This window comes from Amblyomma maculatum, chromosome 7 (genome assembly GCF_055883805.1).
Source record: "Amblyomma maculatum isolate TAMU_Amacu chromosome 7, ASM5588380v1, whole genome shotgun sequence".
NCBI lineage: Eukaryota > Metazoa > Arthropoda > Arachnida > Ixodida > Ixodidae > Amblyomma > Amblyomma maculatum.
The window spans coordinates 66,362,698-66,383,650 of record NC_139350.1 but is presented as its reverse complement, the minus strand read 5'-3'; positions in this window follow the sequence as shown (position 1 = coordinate 66,383,650).

The following is a 20,953-nucleotide window of genomic DNA, read 5'->3' as shown; positions in this document are numbered from 1 at the left end:
TCACTTCTAATTTTTTTTTTTTTGCAAAGTCACATTATGCAGGCCAAGCAGGAGTCTCATGGCCCTACTGCGAGGCCACTTTCCATGCGATTACCAGTTCATAGCGGGTTTGAAAAGACATATGTACTGAGATTTTTTTTTTTTACACAATGAAGCAGCCGTGCTTATTTCACAGTAGCAATAAGGGACCGTTGACATCACAAACTGGGGAATACAGCGCTACTTGCTAGATGGGGGACAGGTGATGGACAACACACGAATGAATGTGTCCTCGGTCTATCAAGTAGCGCAGTATTCCACTGTATGATCAACCAACTGGCCCCCGTGTTTTCATTGTTGACATTACAAAATCAATGTGAAAAGCCCTTCATTGTTTGTCAGCCAATTGCAGAAAGGCTCAAAGGAAGTTTCCGAACCAGCATACAAAGACCTTCACTTCTAATTTTTTTTTTTTTTGCAAAGTCACATTATGCAGGCCAAGCAGGAGTCTCATGGCCCTACTGTGAGGCCACTTTCCATGCGATTACCAGTTCATAGCGGGTTTGAAAAGACATATGTACTGAGATTTTTTTTTTTTTTACACAATGAAGCAGCCGTGCTTATTTCACAGTAGCAATAAGGGACCGTTGACATCACAAACTGGGGAATACAGCGCTACTTGCTAGATGGGGGACAGGTGATGGAGAACACACGAATGAATGTGTCCTCGGTCTATCAAGTAGCGCAGTATTCCACTGTATGATCAACCAACTGGCCCCCGTGTTTTCATTGTTGACATTACAAAATCAATGTGAAAAGCCCTTCATTGTTTGTCAGCCAATTGCAGAAAGGCTCAAAGGAAGTTTCCGAACCAGCATACAAAGACCTTCACTTCTAATTTTTTTTTTTTGCAAAGTCACATTATGCAGGCCAAGCAGGAGTCTCATGGCCCTACTGCGAGGCCACTTTCCATGCGATTACCAGTTCATAGCGGGTTCGAAAAGACATATGTACTGAGATTTTTTTTTTTTTTACACAATGAAGCAGCCGTGCTTATTTCACAGTAGCAATAAGGGACCGTTGACATCACAAACTGGGGAATACAGCGCTACTTGCTAGATGGGGGACAGGTGATGGACAACACACGAATGAATGTGTCCTCGGTCTATCAAGTAGCGCAGTATTCCACTGTATGATCAACCAACTGGCCCCCGTGTTTTCATTGTTGACATTACAAAATCAATGTGAAAAGCCCTTCATTGTTTGTCAGCCAATTGCAGAAAGGCTCAAAGGAAGTTTCCGAACCAGCATACAAAGACCTTCACTTCTATTTTTTTTTTTTTGTAAAGTCACCTTATGCAGGCCAAGCAGGAGTCTCATGGCCCTACTGCGAGGCCACTTTCCATGCGATTACCAGTTCATAGAGTGTTTGAAAAGACATATATACTGAGATTTTTTTTTTTACACAATGAAGCAGCCGTGCTTATTTCACAGTAGCAATAAGGGACCGTTGACATCACAAACTGGGGAATACAGCGCTACTTGCTAGATGGGGGACAGGTGATGGACAACACACGAATGAATGTGTCCTCGGTCTATCAAGTAGCGCAGTATTCCACTGTATGATCAACCAACTGGCCCCCGTGTTTTCATTGTTGACATTACAAAATCAATGTGAAAAGCCCTTCATTGTTTGTCAGCCAATTGCAGAAAGGCTCAAAGGAAGTTTCCGAACCAGCATACAAAACCCTTCACTTCTAATTTTTTTTTTTTTTGTAAAGTCACATTATGCAGGCCAAGCAGGAGTCTCATGGCCCTACTGCGAGGCCACTTTCCATGCGATTACCAGTTCATAGAGTGTTTGAAAAGACATATGTACTGAGATTTTTTTTTTTTTACACAATGAAGCAGCCGTGCTTATTTCACAGTAGCAATAAGGGACCGTTGACATCACAAACTGGGGAATACAGCGCTACTTGCTAGATGGGGGACAGGTGATGGACAACACACGAATGAATGTGTCCTCGGTCTATCAAGTAGCGCAGTATTCCACTGTATGATCAACCAACTGGCCCCCGTGTTTTCATTGTTGACATTACAAAATCAATGTGAAAAGCCCTTCATTGTTTGTCAGCCAATTGCAGAAAGGCTCAAAGGAAGTTTCCGAACCAGCATACAAAGACCTTCACTTCTAATTTTTTTTTTTTTTGTAAAGTCACATTATGCAGGCCAAGCAGGAGTCTCATGGCCCTACTGCGAGGCCACTTTCCATGCGATTACCAGTTCATAGAGTGTTTGAAAAGACATATGTACTGAGATTTTTTTTTTTTTACACAATGAAGCAGCCGTGCTTATTTCACAGTAGCAATAAGGGACCGTTGACATCACAAACTGGGGAATACAGCGCTACTTGCTAGATGGGGGACAGGTGATGGACAACACACGAATGAATGTGTCCTCGGTCTATCAAGTAGCGCAGTATTCCACTGTATGATCAACCAACTGGCCCCCGTGTTTTCATTGTTGACATTACAAAATCAATGTGAAAAGCCCTTCATTGTTTGTCAGCCAATTGCAGAAAGGCTCAAAGGAAGTTTCCGAACCAGCATACAAAGACCTTCACTTCTAATTTTTTTTTTTTTTTTTGTAAAGTCACATTATGCAGGCCAAGCAGGAGTCTCATGGCCCTACTGCGAGGCCACTTTCCATGCGATTACCAGTTCATAGAGTGTTTGAAAAGACATATGTACTGAGATTTTTTTTTTTTACACAATGAAGCAGCCGTGCTTATTTCACAGTAGCAATAAGGGACCGTTGACATCACAAACTGGGGAATACAGCGCTACTTGCTAGATGGGGGACAGGTGATGGAGAACACACGAATGAATGTGTCCTCGGTCTATCAAGTAGCGCAGTATTCCACTGTATGATCAACCAACTGGCCCCCGTGTTTTCATTGTTGACATTACAAAATCAATGTGAAAAGCCCTTCATTGTTTGTCAGCCAATTGCAGAAAGGCTCAAAGGAAGTTTCCGAACCAGCATACCAAGACCTTCACTTCTAATTTTTTTTTTTTTTTGCAAAGTCACATTATGCAGGCCAAGCAGGAGTCTCATGGCCCTACTGCGAGTCCACTTTCCATGCGATTACCAGTTCATAGCGGGTTTGAAAAGACATATGTACTGAGATTTTTTTTTTTTTTTACACAATGAAGCAGCCGTGCTTATTTCACAGTAGCAAGAAGGGACCGTTGACATCACAAACTGGGGAATACAGCGCTACTTGCTAGATGGGGGACAGGTGATGGACAACACACGAATGAATTTGTCCTCGGTCTATCAAGTAGCGCAGTATTCCACTGTATGATCAACCAACTGGCCCCCGTGTTTTCATTGTTCACATTACAAAATCAATGTGAAAAGCCCTTCATTGTTTGTCAGCCAATTGCAGAAAGGCTCAAAGGAAGTTTCCGAACCAGCATACAAAGACCTTCACATCTAATTTTTATTTTTATTTTTTTTTTTTCCAAAGTCACATTATGCAGGCCAAGCAGGAGTCTCATGGCCCTACTGCGAGGCCACTTTCCATGCGATTACCAGTTCATAGCGGGTTTGAAAAGACATATGTACTGAGATTTTTTTTTTTTTTTACACAATGAAGCAGCCGTGCTTATTTCACAGTAGCAATAAGGGACCGCTGACATCACAAACTGGGGAATACAGCGCTACTTGCTAGATGGGGGACAGGTGAAGGGCAACACACGAATGAACGTGTCCCCGGTCTATCAAGTAGCGCCGTATTCCCCAGTATGATCAACCAACTGGCCCCCATGTTTTCATTGTTGACATTACAAAATCAATGTGAAAATCCCTTCATTGTTTGTCAGCCATATGCAGAAAGGCTGAAAGGAAGTTTCCGAACCGTCATACAAAGACCTTCACTTCTAATTTTTTTTTTTTTTTTTGCAAAGTCACATTATGCAGGCCAAGCAGGAGTCTCATGGCCCTACTGCGAGGCCACTTTCCATGCGATTACCAGTTCATAGCGGGTTTGAAAAGACATATGTACTGAGATTTTTTTTTTTTTACACAATGAAGCAGCCGTGCTTATTTCACAGTAGCAATAAGGGACCGTGGACATCACAAACTGGGGAATACAGCGCTACTTGCTAGATGGGGGACAGGTGATGGACAACACACGAATGAATGTGTCCTCGGTCTATCAAGTAGCGCAGTATTCCACTGTATGATCAACCAACTGGCCCCCGTGTTTTCATTGTTGACATTACAAAATCAATGTGAAAAGCCCTTCATTGTTTGTCAGCCAATTGCAGAAAGGCTCAAAGGAAGTTTCCGAACCAGCATAAAAAGACCTTCACTTCTAATTTTTTTTTTTTTTTGCAAAGTCACATTATGCAGGCCAAGCAGGAGTCTCATGGCCCTACTGCGAGGCCACTTTCCATGCGATTACCAGTTCATAGCGGGTTTGAAAAGACATATGTACTGAGATTTTTTTTTTTTACACAATGAAGCAGCCATGCTTATTTCACAGTAGCAATAAGGGACCGTTGACATCACAAACTGGGGAATACAGCGCTACTTGCTAGATGGGGGACAGGTGATGGACAACACACGAATGAATGTGTCCTCGGTCTATCAAGTAGCGCAGTATTCCACTGTATGATCAACCAACTGGCCCCCGTGTTTTCATTGTTGACATTACAAAATCAATGTGAAAAGCCCTTCATTGTTTGTCAGCCAATTGCAGAAAGGCTCAAAGGAAGTTTCCGAACCAGCATACAAAGACCTTCACTTCTAATTTTTTTTTTTTTTTTTTTTTGCAAAGTCACATTATGCAGGCCAAGCAGGAGTCTCATGGCCCTACTGCGAGGCCACTTTCCATGCGATTACCAGTTCATAGCGGGTTTGAAAAGACATATGTACTGAGATTTTTTTTTTTTTTACACAATGAAGCAGCCATGCTTATTTCACAGTAGCAATAAGGGACCGTTGACATCACAAACTGGGGAATACAGCGCTACTTGCTAGATGGGGGACAAGTGATGGACAACACACGAATGAATGTGTCCTCGGTCTATCAAGTAGCGCAGTATTCCACTGTATGATCAACCAACTGGCCCCCGTGTTTTCATTGTTGACATTACAAAATCAATGTGAAAAGCCCTTCATTGTTTGTCAGCCAATTGCAGAAAGGCTCAAAGGAAGTTTCCGAACCAGCATACAAAGACCTTCACTTCTAATTTTTTTTTTTTTTTTTGCAAAGTCACATTATGCAGGCCAAGCAGGAGTCTCATGGCCCTACTGCGAGGCCACTTTCCATGCGATTACCAGTTCATAGCGGGTTTGAAAAGACATATGTACTGAGATTTTTTTTTTTTTTTACACAATGAAGCAGCCGTGCTTATTTCACAGTAGCAAGAAGGGACCGTGGACATCACAAACTCGGGAATACAGCGCTACTTGCTAGATGGGGGACAGGTGATGGACAACACACGAATGAATGTGTCCTCGGTCTATCAAGTAGCGCAGTATTCCACTGTATGATCAACCAACTGGCCCCCGTGTTTTCATTGTTGAAATTACAAAATCAATGTGAAAAGCCCTTCATTGTTTGTCAGCCAATTGCAGAAAAGCTCAAAGGAAGTTTCCGAACCAGCATACAAAGACCTTCACTTCTAATTTTTTTTTTTTTTTGCAAAGTCACATTATGCAGGCCAAGCAGGAGTCTCATGGCCCTACTGCGAGGCCACTTTCCATGCGATTACCAGTTCATAGCGGGTTTGAAAAGACATATGTACTGAGATTTTTTTTTTTTTTTACACAATGAAGCAGCCGTGCTTATTCCACAGTAGCAATAAGGGACCGTTGACATCACAAACTGGGGAATACAGCGCTACTTGCTAGATGGGGGACAGGTGATGGACAACACACGAATGAATGTGTCCTCGGTCTATCAAGTAGCGCAGTATTCCACTGTATGATCAACCAATTGGCCCCCGTGTTTTCATTGTTGACATTACAAAATCAATGTGAAAAGCCCTTCATTGTTTGTCAGCCAATTGCAGAAAGGCTCAAAGGAAGTTTCCGATCCAGCATACAAAGACCTTCACTTCTAATTTTTTTTTTTTTGCCAAGTCACATTATGCAGGCCAAGCAGGAGTCTCATGGCCCTACTGCGAGGCCACTTTCCATGCGATTACCAGTTCATAGCGGGTTTGAAAAGACATATGTACTGAGATTTTTTTTTTTTTACACAATGAAGCAGCCGTGCTTATTTCACAGTAGCAATAAGGGACCGTTGACATCACAAACTGGGGAATACAGCGCTACTTGCTAGATGGGGGACAGGTGATGGACAACACACGAATGAATGTGTCCTCGGTCTATCAAGTAGCGCAGTATTCCACTGTATGATCAACCAACTGGCCCCCGTGTTTTCATTGTTGACATTACAAAATCAATGTGAAAAGCCCTTCATTGTTTGTCAGCCAATTGCAGAAAGGCTCAAAGGAAGTTTCCGAACCAGCATACAAAGACCTTCACTTCTAATTTTTTTTTTTTGCAAAGTCACATTATGCAGGCCAAGCAGGAGTCTCATGGCCCTACTGCGAGGCCACTTTCCATGCGATTACCAGTTCATAGCGGGTTTGAAAAGACATATGTACTGAGATTTTTTTTTTTTACACAATGAAGCAGCCGTGCTTATTTCACAGTAGCAATAAGGGACCGTTGACATCACAAACTGGGGAATACAGCGCTACTTGCTAGATGGGGGACAGGTGATGGACAACACACGAATAAATGTGTCCTCGGTCTATCAAGTAGCGCAGTATTCCACTGTATGATCAACCAACTGGCCCCCGTGTTTTCATTGTTGACATTACAAAATCAATGTGAAAAGCCCTTCATTGTTTGTCAGCCAATTGCAGAAAGGCTCAAAGGAAGTTTCCGAACCAGCATACAAAGACCTTCACTTCTAATTTTTTTTTTTTTTGCAAAGTCACATTATGCAGGCCAAGCAGGAGTCTCATGGCCCTACTGTGAGGCCACTTTCCATGCGATTACCAGTTCATAGCGGGTTTGAAAAGACATATGTACTGAGATTTTTTTTTTTTTTTTTTACACAATGAAGCAGCCGTGCTTATTTCACAGTAGCAATAAGGGACCGTTGACATCACAAACTGGGGAATACAGCGCTACTTGCTAGATGGAGGACAGGTGATGGAGAACACACGAATGAATGTGTCCTCGGTCTATCAAGTAGCGCAGTATTCCACTGTATGATCAACCAACTGGCCCCCGTGTTTTCATTGTTGACATTACAAAATCAATGTGAAAAGCCCTTCATTGTTTGTCAGCCAATTGCAGAAAGGCTCAAAGGAAGTTTCCGAACCAGCATACAAAGACCTTCACTTCTAATTTTTTTTTTTTTTGCAAAGTCACATTATGCAGGCCAAGCAGGAGTCTCATGGCCCTACTGCGAGGCCACTTTCCATGCGATTACCAGTTCATAGCGGGTTCGAAAAGACATATGTACTGAGATTTTTTTTTTTTACACAATGAAGCAGCCGTGCTTATTTCACAGTAGCAATAAGGGACCGTTGACATCACAAACTGGGGAATACAGCGCTACTTGCTAGATGGGGGACAGGTGATGGACAACACACGAATGAATGTGTCCTCGGTCTATCAAGTAGCGCAGTATTCCACTGTATGATCAACCAACTGGCCCCCGTGTTTTCATTGTTGGCATTACAAAATCAATGTGAAAAGCCCTTCATTGTTTGTCAGCCAATTGCAGAAAGGCTCAAAGGAAGTTTCCGAACCAGCATACAAAGACCTTCACTTCTATTTTTTTTTTTTTTTGTAAAGTCACCTTATGCAGGCCAAGCAGGAGTCTCATGGCCCTACTGCGAGGCCACTTTCCATGCGATTACCAGTTCATAGAGTGTTTGAAAAGACATATATACTGAGATTTTTTTTTTTTACACAATGAAGCAGCCGTGCTTATTTCACAGTAGCAATAAGGGACCGTTGACATCACAAACTGGGGAATACAGCGCTACTTGCTAGATGGGGGACAGGTGATGGACAACACACGAATGAATGTGTCCTCGGTCTATCAAGTAGCGCAGTATTCCACTGTATGATCAACCAACTGGCCCCCGTGTTTTCATTGTTGACATTACAAAATCAATGTGAAAAGCCCTTCATTGTTTGTCAGCCAATTGCAGAAAGGCTCAAAGGAAGTTTCCGAACCAGCATACAAAGACCTTCACTTCTAATTTTTTTTTTTTTTTTTGTAAAGTCACATTATGCAGGCCAAGCAGGAGTCTCATGGCCCTACTGCGAGGCCACTTTCCATGCGATTACCAGTTCATAGAGTGTTTGAAAAGACATATGTACTGAGATTTTTTTTTTTTACACAATGAAGCAGCCGTGCTTATTTCACAGTAGCAATAAGGGACCGTTGACATCACAATCTGGGGAATACAGCGCTACTTGCTAGATGGGGGACAGGTGATGGACAACACACGAATGAATGTGTCCTCGGTCTATCAAGTAGCGCAGTATTCCACTGTATGATCAACCAACTGGCCCCCGTGTTTTCATTGTTGACATTACAAAATCAATGTGAAAAGCCCTTCATTGTTTGTCAGCCAATTGCAGAAAGGCTCAAAGGAAGTTTCCGAACCAGCATACAAAGACCTTCACTTCTAATTTTTTTTTTTTTGTAAAGTCACATTATGCAGGCCAAGCAGGAGTCTCATGGCCCTACTGCGAGGCCACTTTCCATGCGATTACCAGTTCATAGAGTGTTTGAAAAGACATATGTACTGAGATTTTTTTTTTTTTTACACAATGAAGCAGCCGTGCTTATTTCACAGTAGCAATAAGGGACCGTTGACATCACAAACTGGGGAATACAGCGCTACTTGCTAGATGGGGGACAGGTGATGGACAACACACGAATGAATGTGTCCTCGGTCTATCAAGTAGCGCAGTATTCCACTGTATGATCAACCAACTGGCCCCCGTGTTTTCATTGTTGACATTACAAAATCAATGTGAAAAGCCCTTCATTGTTTGTCAGCCAATTGCAGAAAGGCTCAAAGGAAGTTTCCGAACCAGCATACAAAGACCTTCACTTCTAATTTTTTTTTTTTTTTTTGTAAAGTCACATTATGCAGGCCAAGCAGGAGTCTCATGGCCCTACTGCGAGGCCACTTTCCATGCGATTACCAGTTCATAGAGTGTTTGAAAAGACATATGTACTGAGATTTTTTTTTTTTACACAATGAAGCAGCCGTGCTTATTTCACAGTAGCAATAAGGGACCGTTGACATCACAAACTGGGGAATACAGCGCTACTTGCTAGATGGGGGACAGGTGATGGACAACACACGAATGAATGTGTCCTCGGTCTATCAAGTAGCGCAGTATTCCACTGTATGATCAACCAACTGGCCCCCGTGTTTTCATTGTTGACATTACAAAATCAATGTGAAAAGCCCTTCATTGTTTGTCAGCCAATTGCAGAAAGGCTCAAAGGAAGTTTCCGAACCAGCATACAAAGACCTTCACTTCTAATTTTTTTTTTTTTTTTGCAAAGTCACATTATGCAGGCCAAGCAGGAGTCTCATGGCCCTACTGCGAGGCCACTTTCCATGCGATTACCAGTTCATAGCGGGTTTGAAAAGACATATGTACTGAGATTTTTTTTTTTTTACACAATGAAGCAGCCGTGCTTATTTCACAGTAGCAATAAGGGACCGTTGACATCACAAACTGGGGTATACAGCGCTACTTGCTAGATGGGGGACAGGTGATGGAGAACACACGAATGAATGTGTCCTCGGTCTATCAAGTAGCGCAGTATTCCACTGTATGATCAACCAACTGGCCCCCGTGTTTTCATTGTTGACATTACAAAATCAATGTGAAAAGCCCTTCATTGTTTGTCAGCCAATTGCAGAAAGGCTCAAAGGAAGTTTCCGAACCAGCATACCAAGACCTTCACTTCTAATTTTTTTTTTTTTTTTTTGCAAAGTCACATTATGCAGGCCAAGCAGGAGTCTCATGGCCCTACTGCGAGTCCACTTTCCATGCGATTACCAGTTCATAGCGGGTTTGAAAAGACATATGTACTGAGATTTTTTTTTTTTACACAATGAAGCAGCCGTGCTTATTTCACAGTAGCAAGAAGGGACCGTTGACATCACAAACTGGGGAATACAGCGCTACTTGCTAGATGGGGGACAGGTGATGGACAACACACGAATGAATGTGTCCTCGGTCTATCAAGTAGCGCAGTATTCCACTGTATGATCAACCAACTGGCCCCCGTGTTTTCATTGTTCACATTACAAAATCAATGTGAAAAGCCCTTCATTGTTTGTCAGCCAATTGCAGAAAGGCTCAAAGGAAGTTTCCGAACCAGCATACAAAGACCTTCACATCTAATTTTTATTTTTATTTTTTTTTTTGCAAAGTCACATTATGCAGGCCAAGCAGGAGTCTCATGGCCCTACTGCGAGGCCACTTTCCATGCGATTACCAGTTCATAGCGGGTTTGAAAAGACATATGTACTGAGATTTTTTTTTTTTTACACAATGAAGCAGCCGTGCTTATTTCACAGTAGCAATAAGGGACCGTTGACATCACAAACTGGGGAATACAGCGCTACTTGCTAGATGGGGGACAGGTGAAGGGCAACACAGGAATGAACGTGTCCCCGGTCTATCAAGTAGCGCCGTATTCCCCAGTATGATCAACCAACTGGCCCCCATGTTTTCATTGTTGACATTACAAAATCAATGTGAAAATCCCTTCATTGTTTGTCAGCCATATGCAGAAAGGCTGAAAGGAAGTTTCCGAACCGTCATACAAAGAGCTTCACTTCTAATTTCTTTTTTTTTTTTTGCAAAGTCACATTATGCAGGCCAAGCAGGAGTCTCATGGCCCTACTGCGAGGCCACTTTCCATGCGATTACCAGTTCATAGCGGGTTTGAAAAGACATATGTACTGAGATTTTTTTTTTTTTACACAATGAAGCAGCCGTGCTTATTTCACAGTAGCAATAAGGGACCGTTGACATCACAAACTGGGGAATACAGCGCTACTTGCTAGATGGGGGACAGGTGATGGACAACACACGAATGAATGTGTCCTCGGTCTATCAAGTAGCGCAGTATTCCACTGTATGATCAACCAACTGGTCCCCGTGTTTTCATTGTTGACATTACAAAATCAATCTGAAAAGCCCTTCATTGTTTGTCAGCCAATTGCAGAAAGGCTCAAAGGAAGTTTCCGAACCTGCATACAAAGACCTTCACTTCTAATTTTTTTTTTTTTTTGCAAAGTCACATTATGCAGGCCAAGCAGGAGTCTCATGGCCCTACTGCGAGGCCACTTTCCATGCGATTACCAGTTCATAGCGGGTTTGAAAAGACATATGTACTGAGATTTTTTTTTTTTTTACACAATGAAGCAGCCGTGCTTATTTCACAGTTGACATCACAAACTGGGGAATACAGCGCTACTTGCTAGATGGGGGACAGGTGATGGACAACACACGAATGAATGTGTCCTCGGTCTATCAAGTAGCGCAGTATTCCACTGTATGATCAACCAACTGGCCCCCGTGTTTTCATTGTTGACATTACAAAATCAATGTGAAAAGCCCTTCATTGTTTGTCAGCCAATTGCAGAAAGGCTCAAAGGAAGTTTCCGAACCAGCATACAAAGACCTTCACTTCTAATTTTTTTTTTTTTTTTTGCAAAGTCACATTATGCAGGCCAAGCAGGAGTCTCATGGCCCTACTGCGAGGCCACTTTCCATGCGATTACCAGTTCATAGCGGGTTTGAAAAGACATATGTACTGAGATTTTTTTTTTTTACACAATGAAGCAGCCGTGCTTATTTCACAGTAGCAATAAGGGACCGTTGACATCACAAACTGGGGAATACAGCGCTACTTGCTAGATGGGGGACAGGTGATGGACAACACACGAATGAATGTGTCCTCGGTCTATCAAGTAGCGCAGTATTCCACTGTATGATCAACCAACTGGCCCCCGTGTTTTCATTGTTGACATTACAAAATCAATGTGAAAAGCCCTTCATTGTTTGTCAGCCAATTGCAGAAAGGCTCAAAGGAAGTTTCCGAACCAGCATACAAAGACCTTCACTTTAATTTTTTTTTTTTTTTTGCAAAGTCACATTATGCAGGCCAAGCAGGAGTCTCATGGCCCTACTGCGAGGCCACTTTCCATGCGATTACCAGTTCATAGCGGGTTTGAAAAGACATATGTACTGAGATTTTTTTTTTTTTACACAATGAAGCAGCCGTGCTTATTTCACAGTAGCAATAAGGGACCGTTGACATCACAAACTGGGGAATACAGCGCTACTTGCTAGATGGGGGACAGGTGATGGACAACACACGAATGAATGTGTCCTCGGTCTATCAAGTAGCGCAGTATTCCACTGTATGATCAACCAACTGGCCCCCGTGTTTTCATTGTTGACATTACAAAATCAATGTGAAAAGCCCTTCATTGTTTGTCAGCCAATTGCAGAAAGGCTCAAAGGAAGTTTCCGAACCAGCATACAAAGACCTTCACTTCTAATTTTTTTTTTTTTTTTTTTGCAAAGTCACATTATGCAGGCCAAGCAGGAGTCTCATGGCCCTACTGCGAGGCCACTTTCCATGCGATTACCAGTTCATAGCGGGTTTGAAAAGACATATGTACTGAGATTTTTTTTTTTTTTACACAATGAAGCAGCCATGCTTATTTCACAGTAGCAATAAGGGACCGTTGACATCACAAACTGGGGAATACAGCGCTACTTGCTAGATGGGGGACAAGTGATGGACAACACACGAATGAATGTGTCCTCGGTCTATCAAGTAGCGCAGTATTCCACTGTATGATCAACCAACTGGCCCCCGTGTTTTCATTGTTGACATTACAAAATCAATGTGAAAAGCCCTTCATTGTTTGTCAGCCAATTGCAGAAAGGCTCAAAGGAAGTTTCCGAACCAGCATACAAAGACCTTCACTTCTAATTTTTTTTTTTTTTTTTTGCAAAGTCACATTATGCAGGCCAAGCAGGAGTCTCATGGCCCTACTGCGAGGCCACTTTCCATGCGATTACCAGTTCATAGCGGGTTTGAAAAGACATATGTACTGAGATTTTTTTTTTTTTTTACACAATGAAGCAGCCGTGCTTATTTCACAGTAGCAAGAAGGGACCGTGGACATCACAAACTCGGGAATACAGCGCTACTTGCTAGATGGGGGACAGGTGATGGACAACACACGAATGAATGTGTCCTCGGTCTATCAAGTAGCGCAGTATTCCACTGTATGATCAACCAACTGGCCCCCGTGTTTTCATTGTTGAAATTACAAAATCAATGTGAAAAGCCCTTCATTGTTTGTCAGCCAATTGCAGAAAAGCTCAAAGGAAGTTTCCGAACCAGCATACAAAGACCTTCACTTCTAATTTTTTTTTTTTTTTGCAAAGTCACATTATGCAGGCCAAGCAGGAGTCTCATGGCCCTACTGCGAGGCCACTTTCCATGCGATTACCAGTTCATAGCGGGTTTGAAAAGACATATGTACTGAGATTTTTTTTTTTTTTTACACAATGAAGCAGCCGTGCTTATTCCACAGTAGCAATAAGGGACCGTTGACATCACAAACTGGGGAATACAGCGCTACTTGCTAGATGGGGGACAGGTGATGGACAACACACGAATGAATGTGTCCTCGGTCTATCAAGTAGCGCAGTATTCCACTGTATGATCAACCAATTGGCCCCCGTGTTTTCATTGTTGACATTACAAAATCAATGTGAAAAGCCCTTCATTGTTTGTCAGCCAATTGCAGAAAGGCTCAAAGGAAGTTTCCGATCCAGCATACAAAGACCTTCACTTCTAATTTTTTTTTTTTTGCCAAGTCACATTATGCAGGCCAAGCAGGAGTCTCATGGCCCTACTGCGAGGCCACTTTCCATGCGATTACCAGTTCATAGCGGGTTTGAAAAGACATATGTACTGAGATTTTTTTTTTTTTACACAATGAAGCAGCCGTGCTTATTTCACAGTAGCAATAAGGGACCGTTGACATCACAAACTGGGGAATACAGCGCTACTTGCTAGATGGGGGACAGGTGATGGACAACACACGAATGAATGTGTCCTCGGTCTATCAAGTAGCGCAGTATTCCACTGTATGATCAACCAACTGGCCCCCGTGTTTTCATTGTTGACATTACAAAATCAATGTGAAAAGCCCTTCATTGTTTGTCAGCCAATTGCAGAAAGGCTCAAAGGAAGTTTCCGAACCAGCATACAAAGACCTTCACTTCTAATTTTTTTTTTTTGCAAAGTCACATTATGCAGGCCAAGCAGGAGTCTCATGGCCCTACTGCGAGGCCACTTTCCATGCGATTACCAGTTCATAGCGGGTTTGAAAAGACATATGTACTGAGATTTTTTTTTTTTACACAATGAAGCAGCCGTGCTTATTTCACAGTAGCAATAAGGGACCGTTGACATCACAAACTGGGGAATACAGCGCTACTTGCTAGATGGGGGACAGGTGATGGACAACACACGAATAAATGTGTCCTCGGTCTATCAAGTAGCGCAGTATTCCACTGTATGATCAACCAACTGGCCCCCGTGTTTTCATTGTTGACATTACAAAATCAATGTGAAAAGCCCTTCATTGTTTGTCAGCCAATTGCAGAAAGGCTCAAAGGAAGTTTCCGAACCAGCATACAAAGACCTTCACTTCTAATTTTTTTTTTTTTTGCAAAGTCACATTATGCAGGCCAAGCAGGAGTCTCATGGCCCTACTGTGAGGCCACTTTCCATGCGATTACCAGTTCATAGCGGGTTTGAAAAGACATATGTACTGAGATTTTTTTTTTTTTTTTACACAATGAAGCAGCCGTGCTTATTTCACAGTAGCAATAAGGGACCGTTGACATCACAAACTGGGGAATACAGCGCTACTTGCTAGATGGAGGACAGGTGATGGAGAACACACGAATGAATGTGTCCTCGGTCTATCAAGTAGCGCAGTATTCCACTGTATGATCAACCAACTGGCCCCCGTGTTTTCATTGTTGACATTACAAAATCAATGTGAAAAGCCCTTCATTGTTTGTCAGCCAATTGCAGAAAGGCTCAAAGGAAGTTTCCGAACCAGCATACAAAGACCTTCACTTCTAATTTTTTTTTTTTTTTGCAAAGTCACATTATGCAGGCCAAGCAGGAGTCTCATGGCCCTACTGCGAGGCCACTTTCCATGCGATTACCAGTTCATAGCGGGTTCGAAAAGACATATGTACTGAGATTTTTTTTTTTTTACACAATGAAGCAGCCGTGCTTATTTCACAGTAGCAATAAGGGACCGTTGACATCACAATCTGGGGAATACAGCGCTACTTGCTAGATGGGGGACAGGTGATGGACAACACACGAATGAATGTGTCCTCGGTCTATCAAGTAGCGCAGTATTCCACTGTATGATCAACCAACTGGCCCCCGTGTTTTCATTGTTGACATTACAAAATCAATGTGAAAAGCCCTTCATTGTTTGTCAGCCAATTGCAGAAAGGCTCAAAGGAAGTTTCCGAACCAGCATACAAAGACCTTCACTTCTAATTTTTTTTTTTTTGTAAAGTCACATTATGCAGGCCAAGCAGGAGTCTCATGGCCCTACTGCGAGGCCACTTTCCATGCGATTACCAGTTCATAGAGTGTTTGAAAAGACATATGTACTGAGATTTTTTTTTTTTTACACAATGAAGCAGCCGTGCTTATTTCACAGTAGCAATAAGGGACCGTTGACATCACAAACTGGGGAATACAGCGCTACTTGCTAGATGGGGGACAGGTGATGGACAACACACGAATGAATGTGTCCTCGGTCTATCAAGTAGCGCAGTATTCCACTGTATGATCAACCAACTGGCCCCCGTGTTTTCATTGTTGACATTACAAAATCAATGTGAAAAGCCCTTCATTGTTTGTCAGCCAATTGCAGAAAGGCTCAAAGGAAGTTTCCGAACCAGCATACAAAGACCTTCACTTCTAATTTTTTTTTTTTTTTGTAAAGTCACATTATGCAGGCCAAGCAGGAGTCTCATGGCCCTACTGCGAGGCCACTTTCCATGCGATTACCAGTTCATAGAGTGTTTGAAAAGACATATGTACTGAGATTTTTTTTTTTTACACAATGAAGCAGCCGTGCTTATTTCACAGTAGCAATAAGGGACCGTTGACATCACAAACTGGGGAATACAGCGCTACTTGCTAGATGGGGGACAGGTGATGGACAACACACGAATGAATGTGTCCTCGGTCTATCAAGTAGCGCAGTATTCCACTGTATGATCAACCAACTGGCCCCCGTGTTTTCATTGTTGACATTACAAAATCAATGTGAAAAGCCCTTCATTGTTTGTCAGCCAATTGCAGAAAGGCTCAAAGGAAGTTTCCGAACCAGCATACAAAGACCTTCACTTCTAATTTTTTTTTTTTTTTTGCAAAGTCACATTATGCAGGCCAAGCAGGAGTCTCATGGCCCTACTGCGAGGCCACTTTCCATGCGATTACCAGTTCATAGCGGGTTTGAAAAGACATATGTACTGAGATTTTTTTTTTTTTACACAATGAAGCAGCCGTGCTTATTTCACAGTAGCAATAAGGGACCGTTGACATCACAAACTGGGGTATACAGCGCTACTTGCTAGATGGGGGACAGGTGATGGAGAACACACGAATGAATGTGTCCTCGGTCTATCAAGTAGCGCAGTATTCCACTGTATGATCAACCAACTGGCCCCCGTGTTTTCATTGTTGACATTACAAAATCAATGTGAAAAGCCCTTCATTGTTTGTCAGCCAATTGCAGAAAGGCTCAAAGGAAGTTTCCGAACCAGCATACCAAGACCTTCACTTCTAATTTTTTTTTTTTTTTTTGCAAAGTCACATTATGCAGGCCAAGCAGGAGTCTCATGGCCCTACTGCGAGTCCACTTTCCATGCGATTACCAGTTCATAGCGGGTTTGAAAAGACATATGTACTGAGATTTTTTTTTTTTACACAATGAAGCAGCCGTGCTTATTTCACAGTAGCAAGAAGGGACCGTTGACATCACAAACTGGGGAATACAGCGCTACTTGCTAGATGGGGGACAGGTGATGGACAACACACGAATGAATGTGTCCTCGGTCTATCAAGTAGCGCAGTATTCCACTGTATGATCAACCAACTGGCCCCCGTGTTTTCATTGTTCACATTACAAAATCAATGTGAAAAGCCCTTCATTGTTTGTCAGCCAATTGCAGAAAGGCTCAAAGGAAGTTTCCGAACCAGCATACAAAGACCTTCACATCTAATTTTTATTTTTATTTTTTTTTTGCAAAGTCACATTATGCAGGCCAAGCAGGAGTCTCATGGCCCTACTGCGAGGCCACTTTCCATGCGATTACCAGTTCATAGCGGGTTTGAAAAGACATATGTACTGAGATTTTTTTTTTTTTTACACAATGAAGCAGCCGTGCTTATTTCACAGTAGCAATAAGGGACCGTTGACATCACAAACTGGGGAATACAGCGCTACTTGCTAGATGGGGGACAGGTGAAGGGCAACACACGAATGAACGTGTCCCCGGTCTATCAAGTAGCGCCGTATTCCCCAGTATGATCAACCAACTGGCCCCCATGTTTTCATTGTTGACATTACAAAATCAATGTGAAAATCCCTTCATTGTTTGTCAGCCATATGCAGAAAGGCTGAAAGGAAGTTTCCGAACCGTCATACAAAGAGCTTCACTTCTAATTTCTTTTTTTTTTTTTGCAAAGTCACATTATGCAGGCCAAGCAGGAGTCTCATGGCCCTACTGCGAGGCCACTTTCCATGCGATTACCAGTTCATAGCGGGTTTGAAAAGACATATGTACTGAGATTTTTTTTTTTTTACACAATGAAGCAGCCGTGCTTATTTCACAGTAGCAATAAGGGACCGTTGACATCACAAACTGGGGAATACAGCGCTACTTGCTAGATGGGGGACAGGTGATGGACAACACACGAATGAATGTGTCCTCGGTCTATCAAGTAGCGCAGTATTCCACTGTATGATCAACCAACTGGTCCCCGTGTTTTCATTGTTGACATTACAAAATCAATCTGAAAAGCCCTTCATTGTTTGTCAGCCAATTGCAGAAAGGCTCAAAGGAAGTTTCCGAACCTGCATACAAAGACCTTCACTTCTAATTTTTTTTTTTTTTTGCAAAGTCACATTATGCAGGCCAAGCAGGAGTCTCATGGCCCTACTGCGAGGCCACTTTCCATGCGATTACCAGTTCATAGCGGGTTTGAAAAGACATATGTACTGAGATTTTTTTTTTTTTTACACAATGAAGCAGCCGTGCTTATTTCACAGTTGACATCACAAACTGGGGAATACAGCGCTACTTGCTAGATGGGGGACAGGTGATGGACAACACACGAATGAATGTGTCCTCGGTCTATCAAGTAGCGCAGTATTCCACTGTATGATCAACCAACTGGCCCCCGTGTTTTCATTGTTGACATTACAAAATCAATGTGAAAAGCCCTTCATTGTTTGTCAGCCAATTGCAGAAAGGCTCAAAGGAAGTTTCCGAACCAGCATACAAAGACCTTCACTTCTAATTTTTTTTTTTTTTTTTGCAAAGTCACATTATGCAGGCCAAGCAGGAGTCTCATGGCCCTACTGCGAGGCCACTTTCCATGCGATTACCAGTTCATAGCGGGTTTGAAAAGACATATGTACTGAGATTTTTTTTTTTTACACAATGAAGCAGCCGTGCTTATTTCACAGTAGCAATAAGGGACCGTTGACATCACAAACTGGGGAATACAGCGCTACTTGCTAGATGGGGGACAGGTGATGGACAACACACGAATGAATGTGTCCTCGGTCTATCAAGTAGCGCAGTATTCCACTGTATGATCAACCAACTGGCCCCCGTGTTTTCATTGTTGACATTACAAAATCAATGTGAAAAGCCCTTCATTGTTTGTCAGCCAATTGCAGAAAGGCTCAAAGGAAGTTTCCGAACCAGCATACAAAGACCTTCACTTATAATTTTTTTTTTTTTTGCAAAGTCACATTATGCAGGCCAAGCAGGAGTCTCATGGCCCTACTGCGAGGCCACTTTCCATGCGATTACCAGTTCATAGCGGGTTTGAAAAGACATATGTACTGAGATTTTTTTTTTTTACACAATGAAGCAGCCGTGCTTATTTCACAGTAGCAATAAGGGACCGTTGACATCACAAACTGGGGAATACAGCGCTACTTGCTAGATGGGGGACAGGTGATGGACAACACACGAATGAATGTGTCCTCGGTCTATCAAGTAGCGCAGTATTCCACTGTATGATCAACCAACTGGCCCCCGTGTTTTCATTGTTGACATTACAAAATCAATGTGAAAAGCCCTTCATTGTTTGTCAGCCAATTGCAGAAAGGCTCAAAGGAAGTTTCCGAACCAGCATACAAAGACCTTCACTTCTAATTTTTTTTTTTTTTTTTTTTTTGCAAAGTCACATTATGCAGGCCAAGCAGGAGTCTCATGGCCCTACTGCGAGGCCACTTTCCATGCGATTACCAGTTCATAGCGGGTTTGAAAAGACATATGTACTGAGATTTTGTTTTTTTTTTACACAATGAAGCAGCCGTGCTTATTTCACAGTAGCAATAAGGGACCGTTGACATCACAAACTGGGGAATACAGCGCTACTTGCTAGATGGGGGACAGGTGATGGAGAACACACGAATGAATGTGTCCTCGGTCTATCAAGTAGCGCAGTATTCCACTGTATGATCAACCAACTGGCCCCCGTGTTTTCATTGTTGACATTACAAAATCAATGTGAAAAGCCCTTCATTCTTTGTCAGCCAATTGCAGAAAGGCTCAAAGGAAGTTTCCGAACCAGCATACAAAGACCTTCACTTCTAATTTTTTTTTTTTTTGCAAAGTCACATTATGCAGGCCAAGCAGGAGTCTCATGGCCCTACTGCGAGGCCACTTTCCATGCGATTACCAGTTCATAGCGGGTTTGAAAAGACATATGTACTGAGATTTTTTTTTTTTTTTACACAATGAAGCAGCCGTGCTTATTTCACAGTAGCAATAAGGGACCGTTGACATCACAAACTGGGGAATACAGCGCTACTTGCTAGATGGGGGACAGGTGATGGAGAACACACGAATGAATGTGTCCTCGGTCTATCAAGTAGCGCAGTATTCCACTGTATGATCAACCAACTGGCCCCCGTGTTTTCATTGTTGACATTACAAAATCAATGTGAAAAGCCCTTCATTGTTTGTCAGCCAATTGCAGAAAGGCTCAAAGGAAGTTTCCGAACCAGCATACAAAGACCTTCACTTCTAATTTTTTTTTTTTTTTTTTTTTGCAAAGTCACATTATGCAGGCCAAGCAGGAGTCTCATGGCCCTACTGCGAGGCCACTTTCCATGCGATTACCAGTTCATAGCGGGTTTGAAAAGACATATGTACTGAGATTTTTTTTTTTTTTACACAATGAAGCAGCCGTGCTTATTTCACAGTAGCAATAAGGGACCGTTGACATCACAAACTGGGGAATACAGCGCTACTTGCTAGATGGGGGACAGGTGATGGACAACACACGAATGAATGTGTCCTCGGTCTATCAAGTAGCGCAGTATTCCACTGTATGATCAACCAACTGGCCCCCGTGTTTTCATTGTTGACATTACAAAATCAATGTGAAAAGCCCTTCATTGTTTGTCAGCCAATTGCAGAAAGGCTCTAAGGAAGTTTCCGAACCAGCATACAAAGACCTTCACTTCTAATTTTTTTTTTTTTTTTTTTTTTGCAAAGTCACATC